The following is a 16,955-nucleotide window of genomic DNA, read 5'->3' as shown; positions in this document are numbered from 1 at the left end:
AGCCGCACCTACACGCCCTGGGACCTCTGTGATCCCAACAACAACCCCCCGAGGCAGATCATAAAACAGTTATGTCAACTATGACTGATGGGGAAACTGAGGCTTGAAAACTGCAGATCCAGCTTTTCTGATGCCTCCCCAAGACCTCAGCCCCCACCACACATGCACCCCAGCTCAGTAAAAGAAGTTCCTAGTTTCCAAGGCCCTGTGCCAAGCACTCTCGTTGGCTCGGTCCTCATGACTACCCTGTAAATTAGGTGCTGTTATCATCCCCAGCTCAGACCAGGAAACTGAGGCCCTGCTGGGCTAAGCCTTGCCCAAGGGTGGGTGAAAGGCCCTCTGAGGTCTTAAGTCTGCTCTGAGTCACTCTCAGGGACATTCCTGCCCAAAAGAAAGCCCTTCAAACAGCACACGCTGCCCTGTCCTGACACCACCAGAGGCCTGCAAGCCTCCTCTCCCTCCGGAGTTGGTGGGCTGGTTGCATGGGGCCCCACATCCCTCGCAGAGGAGCCCCCATCTCCTCATCTTCACAAGCTTTAGCTTCACAAAGCTCAGGGCACTTCCCCAAGGCACACAGTGGGTGCTTACTAAATACTTGCTGCTTGGCTGAAGCCCTGCCTTCCACGAACCAGGATTTTAAATGCAAACCCAGAGTCTGGGCACAGAGCATGGCTGAGCGAGCCACCAGTAAGGAAACAGGCATGAGAGCTGGACAGAGCAGGGTTCCGGTCCAGTCTCGAGCTGTGTGACTCTGAGCCTCAGTTCCCACATCTGTCCTAGGTTGGCTACGAACAAAAAGAAAGATAAGAACAATGTTATTCCTGTCATAACACATTAGGGATTGACATCAGCATGGCCTTAGAGTCAGACGGATGTGTGTTTGAACCTTTGCCTCTGTCACTTCCTAGTTTGTGACTTTGGGCCATTTTCATAACCTCTCAAAGCCTCAGTTTCTTCATCTTTAGAGGGGGGTGGTAATGACAATAATAGTTCTTGCCTCATAGGTTGTTCTTAGGATTCAGTGTCATGTGCTCAGCCCTGGCACAGAGCAGGCACCAAATAAGTGGGGACTGGGCACATGCTGGCACAGCCCTGCACCGAGTCAAGAGACCAGGTCCTAGGCCCAGCTCTGCCACGGACTCACTGTGACTGTGGGCAGGTCCCTACCCCTCTGGACCCCAGTTTCCTTCTCTAATAATGAGGGCCCTCCAAGGCGCCTTCTCAGTCTGATTTTTCTGGGGCAGTCAGGTCCCCGTGGGCATAGCAGGTGGGGAGGCCTCTAGGGAACAGGTCTGCCCCTTCAGTCTATCACTCTTGTCATGGAGAAGGGGACTATGTTCTTGAAACAGGGTGAAAGGTAGGCATCACTGGGAGTCCCAGAGCTTCCCCTGATAACCTGCCCTGTTCCCATACTGACCTCTTAGGACCAGCCTCCCTGAACCACGCCTAATGCCTGAGCGCCTCACCTCATGGGCCCTAATGCCACACCTCATGGCGCTGGGCCTCAGGGGTCCAGGACGATGTGGTAGCTCCGGGAGAAGAGAGATCTGCATTTGGAGCCCAGTACCAAAGCCAGATGTGTGCCCGAGGCCCATCTCTTTGCCTCTCTAAGCCTGGGTTTCCTGTCACAAACTGGGGAGGAGAATACAAACTGCCACATGAGCTCTGCCAGCCCAAGGGCTCTGGCGTGCATAGAGGCGACCCAGATGCGAAAGCCCTTTGTGAATTGCTACCATCAGGCATAATCATAATAATTATTATCTGTAAAACGAAGGGGTTGGACCAGCTGATCTCCATGGGCTCTCCTCCAGCTCTGATGCTGAGGATTTCTCGGTTTCTGAGCTGGGCGTCCATGCAGACAGAGGGGGCTGGGAGAAGCCAGGGTCTGTGGGATTGTACATCCCTGGGAACGTCTGCCAACAAATCGCTCCATTCATCCTCTTTCCCCAACCCAGCTCTGGCTGCTGAGGCCCAGGGACAGGCCACAGGGATGGGAAAAGGGAGGGAGGAGGAGCTGGAGGTCCAGGGCCGGGTCCTGAAAGTGTGGGGACAGCGGCCGAGTTGGAGCTGCACCTACCCTGTCCAGAACCATCCCCGAACCCTAGGGCACAGCCCATTCTTCTCCATTGTGCACCCCCCCCACCTAATTCTGCATGCAGTACACGAAGTGATTGAAAGTGGAGTCAGACAGCCCTTAATTCAATCTCAGCTCCAGCCACATACCAACCGGGTGACCTTGGGCAGGCTAATAAAGGCTGCTCTGAGAATTAAATGAGATAGATCCGTGAAAAGTGCTTAGCATAGGGCCCAGCATACTGTGAGTACTCAATTAACGCTCCCCATCTGTGTTCTATCATCCAGCCTCCATTCTGCGTCTCCCCTGCCAGAACCCTCCTGGAATCTGGAATCCCTCAGCCTGCCTGCCAGCTCTCACCCTGGCTGACACCGGGCAGACCCCAACAGTGCAGTGTGGGAGCAAGGGCAGGGGTAGGTCTAGTTTTCTCTGCCCCCCAGAGGACCACTGAGGGCCAGACCTCTCTAGCCAGAGGTCTGGGGGCCCGCCTGGTGACAGAGACAGGTTAGGGCTCTTTCCAGTCCTGTTTCTGGCGGCGTGAAGCCCGGGGGAGGGGCTGTAAGGGCACCCTTTGTACCTGGAAAAGCTCCCATGTCTAAGTGAAGGCGGGTGAAGAATGGGGCAAGGCTGGAGCCCGCCGACCCAGAGCCTTCAGCTCAGTGGCATCCACAGCCTGCTGCCCAGGCTGGCACGAGGGCCTGCAGCCATCTGCCAGGGGTGGACAGCATCTCTCAGGACCTCTGACGTTGGGCCTCATCCTGGCAGCCCCTCACAAGTTAATGACATGCCCTACATATGAGAACGGAGGAATCAGGGCTGCCCAGCAGTTCTGCACTGAACTTGGAAGCAGAGAGGAGTTGCCAAGGTCACCCCCCACCAGCCACCTCCAACCCTCCTCGCAGGCCCTAACTCAGCGGAGTGGGCCTTGGAGAGGGCTGTGCTCTGAGCTGGGGATGCGGTATCGTTTGCTCACAGACGGGCTGAGAGCTCAAGAGCAGAGAGCAGAGGCTGGGCCCTCCACTCCCTCCGACAGCCTGGCTGTGGCGGGCGTGTGGCTCCTTTGGCCTTGAGAAGGTCACAGCCTCTCTGGTATCTAAGGAGTCTGTCCTCACCACCGTCTCCCCACATCCCAGCAGCCTCAGATTCCCGGGTGAACCTGGCGAATAGGTACTTGCAAGAACGAGCGTGATCACCCTGGAGACAACACACCTGAGGCTCACCTAACACAGTCCCCTGCTCAGTCTCATTAGAGTCACAGAGCAAAGGCAGAAACTGCGACCAACCATCACACAGATGAAAGGGAGGTTCGAAGGGGCAGGCGACGTGGCCAAGATCACCCAACTAGTGGGACGGGGTCAGAGGGGAAACTCGGGTCTCCTGATTTCCAGCACAGCCTCTCCGTCCCTGCCGGCCGGTGCCAGGTCCTCTCACCTGCCCCTGGGATGGAGAATGCCATGGGCTTTCCTTTGTATTCCCGGGAAATGAGCCCGGAAACAGCCGCACCGACAGGCAGGGGCAGGGCAGAGGGCTGCTGAGGCTGGCCAGGCACCCAAGGCTGCCACAGCGGCTCGACCAGTCCCTCCAATGTTCCCCAGTGGCTTTCAGGGCAATGCAAATCCTTAGCCTGGCATTCAAGGCCCTTGATAAACTGACCCCAGCTCAACCTACTGACACCTTCCATTGATGTGGAACCAGTGGCCTGGTGGCCACAGTGCAGCCGGTCACGATGCCAGAAACCCCTTAGCTCCTTTTCAGCACAGGACTCCTAATTCCACCCATAGCCACCGTCACCATGGACTGACCACCTGCTACGGGCCAGACACTGACTCCTCAGGGGGACACTGCCCATCTCACATGATGGCAGCAATGCCAACTGCCTTGGAAATGAGAAGTAATGGGAAAACTGCCCACGACCCCAAAACACTGAAGAAAATGCTTATTTTTTTCTTGCTCTAATAAAATATTTGAAGTTTTAAAAAAATATTGTTTCTCCACATTTTGCTGGTGTTCGCTTGTCCTTCTGGGCATTCACGTGTCTGAGTGCAGCGCTGTTTCACACAGCAGCTCCCAGCCATCACGTCCGATCTGCACAAACACGCTCCCAGGCGGGCTGGCAGACAAGGGCTCATCCTCCCTGTTCTATGGAGAAGGAAATGAGGCACAGAGAGAGCAAGTGACTTGTCCAAAGTCACGCAGCAGACAACGAACCTGGATTCCTAACAACTTCTAGCCCATCTCCTTTTAGTCCACAAGTGCCCACGAGGAGCTGGGCCTGGCCCTGGGTATTCACCTGCATTAGTCTTCCTAACCCTTGAAGTGACCCCATCAGGTGCATGAAGTGGGCGATCCCTACTTTACAGAAAAAGAAACAGGTACAGAGAGATGTAGTACCTTGCCCCAAGTTGTACAACTTGTCAGTGACAAAGTCTGAATTTGAACTCAGGTCTTCTTCCAAAAGGAGACCCAAGGGTAGGTGGCCCCATGCTGGCAAAGGCATTTTCAAACAGAGCGAGGGCAGGGTACTTCACCTCCCTGAGCCTTTCCTCCTCATCTGAGATGTGGACACAGTAAAACCACACTGGGCTGTGATGGGGACCAAAGGATGCCACACCCCGCTCATCTCTATGTCCCTGGGACGTACAACACGCTCAATGCTGCTTAGCAGGTGTGCAAATGAGATGCCCGCCACTGCGCCAGCACATATACAAGCAGCATGGGTTTGGCTCCTTTCCCCCACTGGGGAAGGCTGGCATCGCAGTGGGACACCCCTGTTTTGGGAGGTCTCCCCACCAATACCCCTTTGCTTCTCCCTTGGTCCTCTCTGAGTCACTGCCTGCAAGTACTGGTCTTCAGCCCTAAAAACAGGGTGCATAATACCCACAGATGTAAACTATAGCTGCAGCCCCCTGCTCTCAGGTCCCCCTCTGTTGATCCCAGGGTGGCCACCCCCGGAAGTCCCAGACTGGCAACCACTGCGGGACCTAGTGTGGACCTAGAGTTTTTAACCTGCTGGAAGTGCTCAGCCAGGGCAGTGCCTTACACTGGCCAACAGAGCCAAACTTCCTTTGCTCATTAGCATGGGCTGCCACTTCCCACCTGGCACTCCCGAAACAGGTTGAGATGATGGTTCCCAGAGAGGGGAAACGACTTGCCTGGGCCACACAGCCAGCGAACCTCAGGGCCAGGCCTGGACTCGGAACCAGCACTCTAGCAAGCCTAGGGTGCGTGCCCGAGTGAGAATGGCAAAGTTCAGGGGCCTTTGCTGTTCCCCACCCAGCACCAGTCTGCCCTGGAGACGCATCTGAGCCACGGAAGCACCTCTCAGCAGCTGCTCCCCAGCGACGCCAGAGGCCCAGCCATGGGGTCAGGGCCCAGCCTGCAGAGGTTCTGCCAGGCCAGGAGGCAAGCAGAGGGGAACTTGGAGGATTCCCCTCCCTTTACACCAGCTGGCCCCTGGAAACCAGGACTTGGCACGGCCTCCTGGCAAAAGTGGCAACGGAAAGGAAATCCCAGGTGGCTTCAGTCTGGGCTGAGAGTGTTCGGTTCTGGGAGGGGCCCGTGGAGCAGAACCTTCAGGGGCAGCAAAGGGGGGATCTAGGGAGAGAGGGTCCTCTGGCAACCTGGCAGGTACAGGTGTGTGTGTGGGAGGGTCAGGAGAGGGTAGGAGGGTCCACTAAGGGAAAAGCACCAGGCAGTTTCCAGTATTCTTAGCCAAGTTGGGTTCACATGAGGCAGAAAAGAGGGAAGAAGGTGAGGTTTTCCTGGGAGTGACCAGAAGGGCCTTTGCCACCCTCTCCCGGGTGACGAGGAGTTCACGTCCCACACGCAGGAAGCTGATGTAACGCATGGGTGTGTGTACCCATGGTGGCCTGGGTGTGGGTGGGTGCAGGTGCATATCTGCCATGTTCATTTTAAGGGCGTGGGGCTTTCGTGTGCTCCTTCCCACATGTGTGCGCCCTGGAGGAGATAATGGAAGCAAGTATCAGCTGGATGAGGGCTTTGGAGGGAGCTGTTCTTGCCGACAACCACCTCCAATCTGTGTGTACGTGTCTAGATGGTGTGTCTTGGTGTTTGTAGTGTCCCTCAGAGTCAGAGGCAGGCGTCCTGGCCTGGGTGTCCCCGTGGATTCCTGTCTGGGTCTGGAAATGTTTGAGTAAAGTTTGAGTTTGTATCTGGCTGTGCCTGGGTCCCGGTATTTGCTCAGCAGCCTCTGACAACCGGCACAAAGGCCTCTAGGCCGACAGGTGGCGTAGAAGACAGACCTGCCCCAGGAATACTCAAAGGGCCTCTAGGCTCCGGAACATGACAGCCAGGCTGGGGGCAGGGCCAGGCAGACAGAGATTGGGAGCAGGGTCTCCGGTCTCCCTAACCCCAGGCCCGTGCAGATCTTGCTGAGGGGCTGAGGCCCAAGCAACAGAGACCCCCCCCCCCCCCCCCCCCGCCAAAAGGAGACCCTCTGCATTTCAAAAGGCCAAAGGAAGAATCCTCTTGTCCCCTGAGGGTGGCTGGGTAGTTAGAGCCAGAAGAGAGACCTCCTGAGACCCCTGCAGGACAGACACCCAGGGGCAGAGAGAAGAGGAGAGAGCTTTGCCCAAGGAAGGCTGTGAGCTGGGAAGGTCCCAGGGTGGGAACACCATCATGGCTGTGAAAAGGGGTGGCAACGCGAGTATGGGGTTCCAAGAGGGGCAGAAAGTCTGAGTTCAGGACCCTGGAGTGGAAGGATTCTTCTCCACCTCTATCCAGATGTACCCCCAGACAGCACAGAGCACAGGTCCACTGTGGACCACTCTGCCCCATCACTGACCCCTCCTCCACCCCACCACTGCAGAGATCCACATGGATCAGGCAGAAGGCAACTCTGTGACCTTGGGCAGTTTATTTAGCCTTTCTGAACCTCAGTTTCCTTATCTGTGCAAAGGGGACCTCAGCCCCTGCCTTGAAATATTGCTATGGATGGGAAGGTGCTCATGCCACTTGAGGATTAATCATTACCCTGGAATTCTTTCCAAGGCCATTAAGGTGCCCTCTCCCCTTTCCCAGATCCTCCCACTGCCAGGGGTCTCAGAGCAAGGCTGGGTCCTGGATAGAGAAGGGGGATCCCTGGGGCCAACTAGGCATGAATGACTACCCCCCCCCCACACACACACACACTCAGCTGCTGCCCTCAGCTGCTGTGCCAGACTCAGATGCCCTTCAGGGGTACCTTTGACGGAGCTGCTTCTCATTCAATAGAAAACTCAGGACTGTCCCCCATCCTCCAGTTTCTCCCCTCAAACACCCTGGGGAAGGAGGGACCACTGTCCTAGGCAGGGTAGGCTAAGAGCCCCAACCCCACTCCATTCTGGGAGGAAATGACACCTCATTTCACTTGCCCTCTGCCTTTCTCTCCTGCTATGTCCTGGCCCAGCTTCTCCCAGTGCCCGTCCTGCTGGCTTCGGACTTTGGTGAGGGAGGGGAATGCAGCAGGGAGACAAATGCCAATGTGCCATGTATGAGGGCTGGGGTGTCCACCCCAGGCCTGTGGTGTGACTCCAAGCACTTGGGGTCACGCACAGGTCCGGGTCTGACGACCATGGAGGGAGGGCGCTCACCTCCTGAGCTACTGTGTGTGTGCAAGTGTGTATGTGCAAATGTGTGTGTGTGCGTGCAAGCACGGCTACACACAGGGTATCTTCCCCAAGCCCAGGAGCCCCAGGACGGGCACAGAGGACCTGCGGGGCGCGGGGACCACCTTGTGGATTCCCACCGAGTCCTCAGATCCTGCGGAGCCAAGGGAAGCGACGAGGGGGCGCCCTACTGCGTGACGCGTGTCCTGCTCCCAGGCGGGTCAGGGACAGGGGGCGGGGGAAACGCGCTCTGTCCCTGAGGAAGCAAAGACATCACCACCCTCAGCTCAGGGTCGTTGGACCTGGGACCCCCACGTCCCTTCTCTGAGAATCGGCACGCCTCCTCCTGGGCGGTGTTAAGCCCCCCCACCCCGAAATCCAGGGAACGCGCCCACTTCTGCCCTCTCGGTGGTCCCTACTCTGAACCCAAGGCGCCCCCTCCTAGGGGGGAGCAGAAGGCGGTACCCCCTCACCCACGCCTGGGGGTGGGACCCGAGCCCCTCAACTGCGTCCTGGCCCCACCCCCGTAGGCGGAGGGCAAGGCCAGCTCAGCCCAGGCCTGGCCCCTCGCTCCCCGCCTCCAGCCGGCCAAGCACAGCCTGCACCCCTCCCGGCCCACCCCGGGCCCTGGGTCCGCGCCCTCCCCTCACCCGCCGGCGCGGGGGCTTGGCTGCCGGCCGAGGGGAACCGGAGCACCTCTGCGCCCTCCTCTTCCCAGGGCCGCGGCCGGGGCGGGCGGACTCACCCGCGGGCCTGGGCCGGGGGCGTCCTGGGCTCGGCACTCCGGTGCCCGCGGCGGCCGCTGCAGCTCTGCTCAGACGCGGCTCCGATCGCCGCCGCCGCAGTTCGGGGAGGGGGCGTCACGTGACCGCCGAGCGCTCCCTCCCCGCGCCGCTCCCCCCTCGCTGCGGAGCCCGAGCCACCCCCCTGCCCCCGCGGCGGCCGCCGCCTCTCCCGTCAGGCCCCGGGGGCGGGCGCTCTGGGCCCCCATCTTACAGGTGGGGAAACTGAGACCAGAGAGGGCAAGGTTACCCCGCTGGACTGTGGCAGGGCCCCTGCAAGAGCCCAGCGGTGCAGCCGATTCTCCTCGGGGAGAGGAACAACTTTGGGGGCAAATAGGAGCGACAGGAAAGGTGGGCGAGATGCCCTAGGCTCCCAAGGGTTCCGTGTGTCTGCAGGGACCGGGAGGAAGCAAAAGGCTCGCGGGGTTTGCTGGGCGAGGAGGCTGTGCCCTGGCGCCTGGTGCCGCTCCCCAGATGGTTGGCGGCTCTGACATCCTCCCTGGACTGCGCAGCTCGCTCCCCATTCCCGACCTAACCGGGAACCGACGTGGAGGAAGGTGGGATCAGGGCAGGAGTTGAAAACCCAGGCAGGATCACCTTAGTCCAACCTCTAGGCTCACAGAGGAGAAGAGACTTGACCCAGGTCACATGCAAGTGAGCAGCAGTAGCAGCGTGGCTGACACTTGTGGCTCCTGGGCCTCACTCCCCACCTCTCTGTGGTCTCCACTGGCTCCCCTCCAACGGGCAACCCCAGAGGAATCAAGGAAACAGGCAGTGTGGCTACCAGACCAGGCTGGGGGGGACAATGGGTGAGCGTATGCTTGTTGGTCCCAAGCTATGCCGGAGTCACAGAGAACACTGTTAGCAGGGACCTTTGAGACCTCTGGATCTCCCTCCCTTGCTCCAACAACTGGGGAAACTAAGGCCAAAAGGGGGTAGAGGCAAACCTCCATTTCATCAACCACTGACAATTAGTAGGTCAAGCGACAGGACCCCCCAAGGTCAGCCTGTCCCTAGGCCCTCTTCACAGATAGGACTGAGGGAGGACTCAAGTCTTGTATTAATTTATTTAACATATTTATTGAGCACCTGCTGTGTACTTAACAAATGACTGTCCCTTCCCTTCCCCCTCTATTTTCAAGAAGATATGGGGCCTTCAGCAACCCTGACATTAGCCTCTGGAAGATCTGAGACAAGAATGGCTGTATGTCCAGTCCCACCACCGCTGTTCCCCACTCCCCCCAAGAATCTCACCCCAACCAAGACATTAGAATTAAAAGGGACAAGCCTCAGTCCCTCCCGACCCCCCCCCCAAGCAAATGTGAAAAGGAAGACGGGCACTTTCCAGTCCCTCTCTGTCAAGTTCTCCCTCCTGCAAGCTCCCCCAAGCCGCGGATGAGAAAGAGGCCCAGCCCAGGGCTTCTCAAACTTCTAGATGTGGCCTGATCCCAATGCAAGACCCAATTCAGGGGGTCTGGGGCCTCAGTTCCTGCATTTCTAATAAAGCTTTGCAGTGTTGCTGGTGCTATGGGGCCACAGACATTCTGAGTAGCGCTGTGGAACAAAGTTAAGTTCAGGGCAGGAGGAAGACGGCTGCTTGCACTCCAAGGCAGACTCCTGCTAACTCTGGGCCCACCCCACTCCCACTCTTTGATTTCCAGCCTAGCATGTGACTTGGGCCGGGATCCCAGACCTTTCTCAGCATGCACCATGGCCACAAAGTTGGTTCGAAGTAGAAAGAGGGAAGATGAACCAGCATGGCCAAGGCACTTCTGGAGACGGTGCAGACGGGATTTCGTGGAGTAGCAATCAGCCCAGCCAGGTATGTTCTGCAGGTCACTGGTTCTGGAAAATGCTTGGTGAAAACAAATCCTGTTTGGGAAGGGCCCACTGAAAGCCTACAGACCTTCCAGGGCTGGGCTCCCACATCTCGGGAAGGGCATACAAAGCCCAGGGTTTTCTGAAGCATCCCTTTCCATCCTTTGGCTTCTTTGTACGCTTGGCCAGATGGATCCTTAATTCTGATCACAATCCCAGCGCCTCTTCCTGCTTCTCCAAAGAACCCTCTCCCTCTCCATGCTGAGACAGAGACAGTAGACTCCCAACTCCAGCCAGGGAGGCAATGCCGATGAAGGTACCCCACCTGAGCTGGAGCAAGGGGGCAGAGAGGCAGTGGGATGTGGGCATGCACTCAGTGAGGAGCTGCAGATGTGGCCTTTCGTTGTTTGGACCCAGCAGACTCCAAGATCCCCAAGGGCCCAAGGTCCTATTGGCACCAGGGCACTAGGGACTAAACGTGCCTGACCCTGGCTGAGCAGGCCAAAGCACGAACACTCTGCTGTGCCAGGCCTCTCTATTTCTTCTTTATAATCAAGGAGCTTTTCAATTACAGCATTTTCCTCTTTACAGAAAACCTCAATGCAAGAGCCTTATAATCTCTAGCCTGTCCTGGGGGGCACCATTCTGAGCCTGTCAGGGCCCCTGGGGAGAAGGCAACATGTGCTGTGCTGTAGGGGGCTGGGCAGAGCCTGGCATGCAGCCTGGGTACGGAAGGGAAGATTGGACAAAGGCCCCGCAGCTTTGCTTTCCCTGCCCTATTTCAATCCAAACCACTCAGGATTGACCACTCACGCATGGCTGCCTCCGGGCACAAGCCTTTTTCTCTTTCACTTAATACACTGTGACCTAGCCACCACCCCAGCTCTCCCAACTACTGAGAAACGAGAGCTGGCTTCAAAATAGCTGACATCTAAGAAGACTGGAGAATGAAAGTGTGGGTGGCACAACTCGGAATAATGCACAATGCAGTCCTACTATGGGAATGATGCCTCTTGGAAATAACTCCTCTGGATGCCCCCCCACCCCAGCTGGATCAAAGGGGAGAATGGGGCTGCAGACTGCCCAGCAGAAAAAGGGGAGAAAACGCCAAAGCTGTGGGTCCCCAAGGTGCTGTCTGTGCAGCAGTAAGGCCTAGGAGGGGCTGGTACAGCGGGGTGTCTGCAGGGGTGACTGGGAGAAGACAGTGCCACTCCAGTGAGAATAGGACAGGATGAGCAGAGCTGGCACCAGGGCACATCCCTCAGGCTAGGACACCAGGCTTCAATGTCTGGCTGCCCCGCTGATGCTGGAGACACAGCAGAGGATACAACTCTGGGGGACCTACCTACTCTCGAGGTCACAGAAGTCTGGTTCGTGAATGTGAGCACAGCTAGAAACCCCCATTTCAAGGATAAGAGATAAGCACAAAGGGGGGGCCGGCTCTGGTTATACCGAAGTAATAGCTCTCTCCCGGAGTTCTTGCTGCCACAGAAAAAGTGTCTAGTGGGAGGGGGCAGTGGGCAGGGAGAGGATAAACCAAAGGACTTATGCATGTAAGCATAACCAACAATAATGCTGGGGGGGATGGGAGGAAGGTGTCAATGGGGGGAAAAGGAGAAACATCTGTAAAAAAAAAAAAAGGAATTAAAAAAAGTAGTTTTTAAATAGAAAAAAAAGTGTCTAGAGGCTCCTGAAGCGTTCGTTTATTTTCCTTGCTGAGAACATACCATGTGGCTTACGGTGGGGTGCAGCGACGGATAAGATGGCTGAGCCCCTGCCGGGAACCTGAACAGTCTAATACTAGTTAGGTTGATTCATTTCTGGGATCAGAGTGGTTGTAGGTGCACACTTAAGATCCAGCCCAGCCCTGACTCTGGTTCCCAGAAAGACAACAAAATAAACAGTTCACTCTAGTTCCAGAATTCTGGCCAGTCCGGCAGAGCCTGGAGCCTCGCGCCCAGAGCCGGCGAGTGCGTGCTGCAGAGGGGGAGGCAACAGGCCAGACGGAAACCAGCCCCAGAAACAACTCACGCACAGATGCAGGGACTCCTCCGAGGCGGTCCGATTGGGCAATTTTCCAAAGGCACTCCCTGGAACTTCAAGGGTGGGTGTGGGTGTGGGTGTGGGAGTGAAGCTGAGATGAGCCCGCTGTCTCCTTCCACCTAGTTCACGTTTGACAACCTACACATCCAACTTCCTTTTCGAGATCACTGCAGCCCAAAGGGAAACACTTATCCAGGGCCATCAATAGCGAATAGCAGTTAAGTGTTCCCTAGGTTACAAATACAAATACAGCAGAGAATGCTGGGGGGGACCAAGATACAAGTGTGCAAAGGCCAGTGTGCCAGCTGGCTACGCCTCAACCCTAGACAGAAAGCCTAGGCGTTCTGTCTCCCCTGGGGTGTGTCCCCCACTTCCTGTGGCCCGGGGCTGGCCTGCCTGGCAGCCCTAGCAGACCTGGAATTCAAGCTGCCTTTCCAGCTGCTGTTAAAAGGCTCCCTTTCTGACCAAGCACAATTTCACTTCGAAGGGCCTGGCCTCCTCGGTCCTAGCCAAGTCTTTGAAAGCAGGGTGCTTTTTCCCCTTTTTTTCTTGAAGCATGTTGGGGGAAAACAGATGATGCCCTCTATTTGAGATCGATACGGTAATTATGTTGGACAAGCCCTTAGAAATGACTTCATGATGGATTCAGATAACCTCATGAATGAGAAAGCGTGAAAACGGTATTAAGAGCCAACATGTCACCTATGCCTGTGGAATGGAGGCCACTTGGCAACAGGATCCACTTCTTTGGGGATCAAGGTCCTGCTTCTGCTGGGTGGGACATAACAAAGGCTCTGTCCAGTAACGAGCTGGTGCAGATCCCAATTCTAAGAGCAGACCTGAGTCGCCCAGAAGAGGTCAGACAACTCCTTGACAAGTCACAAGATACATTCCTTCTTCCCAAAATTTGATATGGTTCAGAAAAGATACTTAAATCTCACGATATGAATAATATCACCAATTTGTCTGAAACATGCATTTTAAAAAAAGGTGATGAGCCCTGGGAAGGTGGCTCAGTTGGTTAGAGCATCGTCCTGATATGCCAAGGCTGCAGGTTCGATCCCCGGTCAGGGCACACACAAGAACCAACCAATGAATGCATAAAAAAGTGGAGTAACAAGTCAGTGTTTTTTTCCTCTCTCCCTTCCCGTCTAAAATCAATTAAAAAAATTTTTTTAAGTGATGAATGTGATATGGTTAGTAGTATGCGGTATTAATTTAATAAAGACTGGTTCTGTGGTTTATTTGAAGAGAAAGCACAAGAAATACCTGCCTGTGTACTCTGGTCTTGAACAATATTCATTTCGTCTCAAGAGGTAACTAAAGAGGGAAAAGAACACGGCTCGGCCATGGAAGCAGCAGCCTGTGAGCACTCGCGTCTTCCGCACGACTCTGCTGCCTGGCGCTCGCTCCGCAGCCCCGCCTGCCCTGCGAGGCTCCCGCACCTGTTCCTGATGTTCTTGGCAATGAGAATAAAACACTGGCCGCTGCCCCTCGGGGGCAGGACCTGCCCATCACAGAGACATAAATCTGCAATGCGCATTCTAAATGTGTTTCAAGTTACTTTCAACATGATCCTGCAAATAAACAGTCAAGGCAGCTTGGAGTAGGGCCGTTGGCTTCATGTTCAGCTTCAGGTCACCGATGATCCAACACCTTCCCAGTCACTTTAGTGGAACCTGCACAAGGTGGTTCCCCACTTCCCAGAGAAGGGGTTCCAGGTGGCCTGGTTTTGTTCATTCTTTCTGAAGACTTGCAAAGAGGACTCCACAGCACTTCCTCACAAAGGCCGGAGTCTAATTACAAAGTAACACAAAGTATTTTACCCAACAATGTTACTGCTTAACCTCAGTGTGGGAGTGTAAAAGAGGGGCCAATATTGCCTTGTTCTGAGATAAGAAAAGGAAGACAGCGAAGTAACTTTTCTTAGTTACAAGGTAAATGGTGAAATTATCAGGAACACAGATGACCCAACTTCTCAAGTGTGAGCTACCTGCAAAGCCAGCAGGCTCCGGACCCCAAGGCACTCAACAGCCAGACTTGAAAAAACAAAGGTTTGGGAGGTACGAGAAAGAGGTTGTTTTGTGTCTTGGCACAAAGCTGCTTATTCAGTGGAATATCTGTCCAAGTGGTAGTGTTTAGTTTATATTTTAATGCATAAAGGATTCCAATGTCGATCATCAAACCCCCAACTAATACTGGTGTCCATAGGCTACCGAGGGTTTGGAGGTGAACTAGCTTCAAGGATCAGAAATGCAGAGGGTGACAAAACCCTGCACCTTGTGGGAACGGATGGCAGGGTTAAAGGGTACGGAGGGTGAGAACCTTCTAAAGATGAAACTGGCTTTTCACCAGACTGAACTCTGTTCCCATCCCCTGTAACACTGAATACACTGAGCATTAAAATGCCAGGGAGAGGATGGGATTCTCCTCCATGATTTCGTCGCAGGAAAGACAGGCTTGAACGCTCATTTCGCCTCAGCAGTAACATCAGCGCTAAATCATCCCTCGGGTATTTAAAACAGGTTCTTCAATCCCAGCATTGGCTTCAAATATTAACCAGGGTCTGACCACACAGACTGGCCAACTGGTCACCTTTTTTTTTTTTTTATCCTCACCCAAGGACATTTTTCCATATTTTGTTCAGATAGAGCAGGAGGGAGAGAGAGAGAGAAACATCAATGTGAAGGGTCACATCGAGTGGCTGCCACCCGCACGACCAACCAGGGCCGGGGACAAACTGCAACCGAGGTACGTGCCCTTAGCGGGAACCGAACCCGGGTCTCTCTGTACCGCAGGCCGACGCTCCAACCGCTGAACCAAACCGGCCAGGGCCCAACTGGTCACCTTTAGCAACAAAAAATTCACTCTGGATTATTATTCCATAGAAATAAAGGGACACTCATTTCCTTTTAATTTGACAGAAAGATAACAGTAATGCTAAGCAACAAAGTTCATTAACACACAGAAAGATAATTATTCCCCCGGGGAATGAAGATGTCCAAATGGCAACCTACATTTCAGGCAACGGCACACTCTGTACACACTAGTTTGGGCTTCAAGAATGGTCAAAGATGTAAGGGCGGCAGGACAGGGGACCCTCAAGCTTCTACAAGAGGACCAAGCTAATTTTTTTTTTTTTTAAAGGACACATGCACATTAAAAACCCAGTGGGAAGAGTCTCTGCATTTCAATGTGGTCACAGCCAACCGGTCTCCATCTATGTGTACATACAAAACAAGAACTGGGTTTTAGGCTACAGCTTATACCTGTTTTTCCTGTACAAAGTGGTGAGGGCGACACTGCTAGGCCACCAAATACTGTGGGTAGGAAGGAGGACCCGGCCCAGAGCTTCTCTTCAAAGAGCAGAGGTGAGCGGCCTGTGGACAGATTCCAATTCAGTGGGTCTCGGGCGGAGTCCTCGCATTTCTAATAGTGTCGCGGCGCTGCTGGTGGGGGGTGGGGGCACAGCCAGCATTCTGAGCAGCGCTGGCGGACAGGGTCAGCTGCCTGCCAGGAGGAAGACAACCGCTGGGCTCTGAGGACAGGCTCATGGGGCGTCACCTGCTCACTCTCGGCCCACCCGACGCCCACGGGGAGTGTTAATAAAGGACCAGTACTGAGACTGGGTTATCGGCCTGGAAGATATGCAAAAGGCTGTTACTTTGTGCCACTGCATAAGGAAAAGAGACTCAAACAACACATTTTAAAGCTGTTATTAACAGCAGATTGGGAGAAAAGTCTCAGATTTCTGGGGCTACTGACAGGTTGCTGTCAATCCCTAGGAAGAACCTCCTCTGGCCAAACAGCTGCTTCGCAGGGAGAAGGCAGCTGCTCCTCCAGCACTAAGAGAACGTGCAGACAAGTCTCCACCTGGGGAGAGAATACGCTGCTCGGCCTGTTACTACCTGTCTGCTTCAGCTTCGCTTCTTTGGAGCAAAATAAAAGACTGAGATCTAAAAACGGGGATCAGCTATCGGTGATCTCAGCTTTGAGTCCTTTCCCTGTGCCGACCTTGAGAGGTGCCCACTGGCTCCGAGGATGGTTTGCAGCTCTCACACAGGCTCAAAGCCAACCCCCGTGTCCTCAGGGCACAAAGACTGGAGACATTGCACACACAGGGGAAACACAGTTACAAGTTATAATTCTACCAGTCATAATTATTCTGATAAAAAGAGCTATTCCAAAGCAATGCTGCCAACATTACTGGCCCATCCGTGGAAACCTGTCCCCATCTTCTGTTATTTGAGTTTAAATGTTCAGAAAAGGGGGGTGGGGTACAGGAAACCCAGCACAAACCCAAGGCTAAAAACATGTTGGCAGGAGAGCGCCCGAGTCAGCACCTCTGCCCCACAGGTGGACATACACACTCAACAGAGGAAACAGTGAGACAAACCCAGTCTTTTTTTGGGGGGGGGTATGTGCCCCCAGCGGGAACCGAACCCAGGACTCTCTGGTCCGCAGGCCGACGCTCCAACCGCTGAGCCAAACCGGCCAGGGCGACAAACCCAATCTTAAATTCCACGTACAAGTCCTTCAATATTCTTAGGACTATTGCTTCGGTTACATGTTGCTAATAATCCTGAATTGGATAAAATGGCACACCCCATCCACCCTTCCCCGCCTTTTAAA

At 54.8% G+C, this 16,955-nt stretch overlaps 1 protein-coding gene across 3 annotated transcripts in view; it reads right to left on the bottom strand.

Moving 5' to 3' along the window:
• Window positions 1-8,522, bottom strand: part of LOC118626996 (RAP1 GTPase activating protein) — a 65,062-nt gene extending 56,540 nt beyond the window's left edge. For 2 of the 3 annotated variants that reach the window (XR_004958990.1, XM_036257081.1), the window contains exon 1: window positions 8,426-8,482. The gene's annotated coding sequence lies outside the window, so the exon portion shown is untranslated. Of the gene's footprint in view, window positions 1-8,425 lie in introns of all 3 variants that reach the window. The other variant, XM_036257080.1, reaches the window with a different exon arrangement.
• Window positions 8,523-16,955: the final 8,433 nt, after the last annotated feature.

The sequence above is a fragment of the Molossus molossus genome, unplaced genomic scaffold (assembly GCF_014108415.1).
Source record: "Molossus molossus isolate mMolMol1 unplaced genomic scaffold, mMolMol1.p scaffold_m16_p_12, whole genome shotgun sequence".
NCBI classification, from domain to species: Eukaryota; Metazoa; Chordata; class Mammalia; order Chiroptera; family Molossidae; genus Molossus; species Molossus molossus.
Note: the sequence above shows the minus strand (reverse complement) of the source record. Positions and strands in the feature narration are given on the sequence as shown.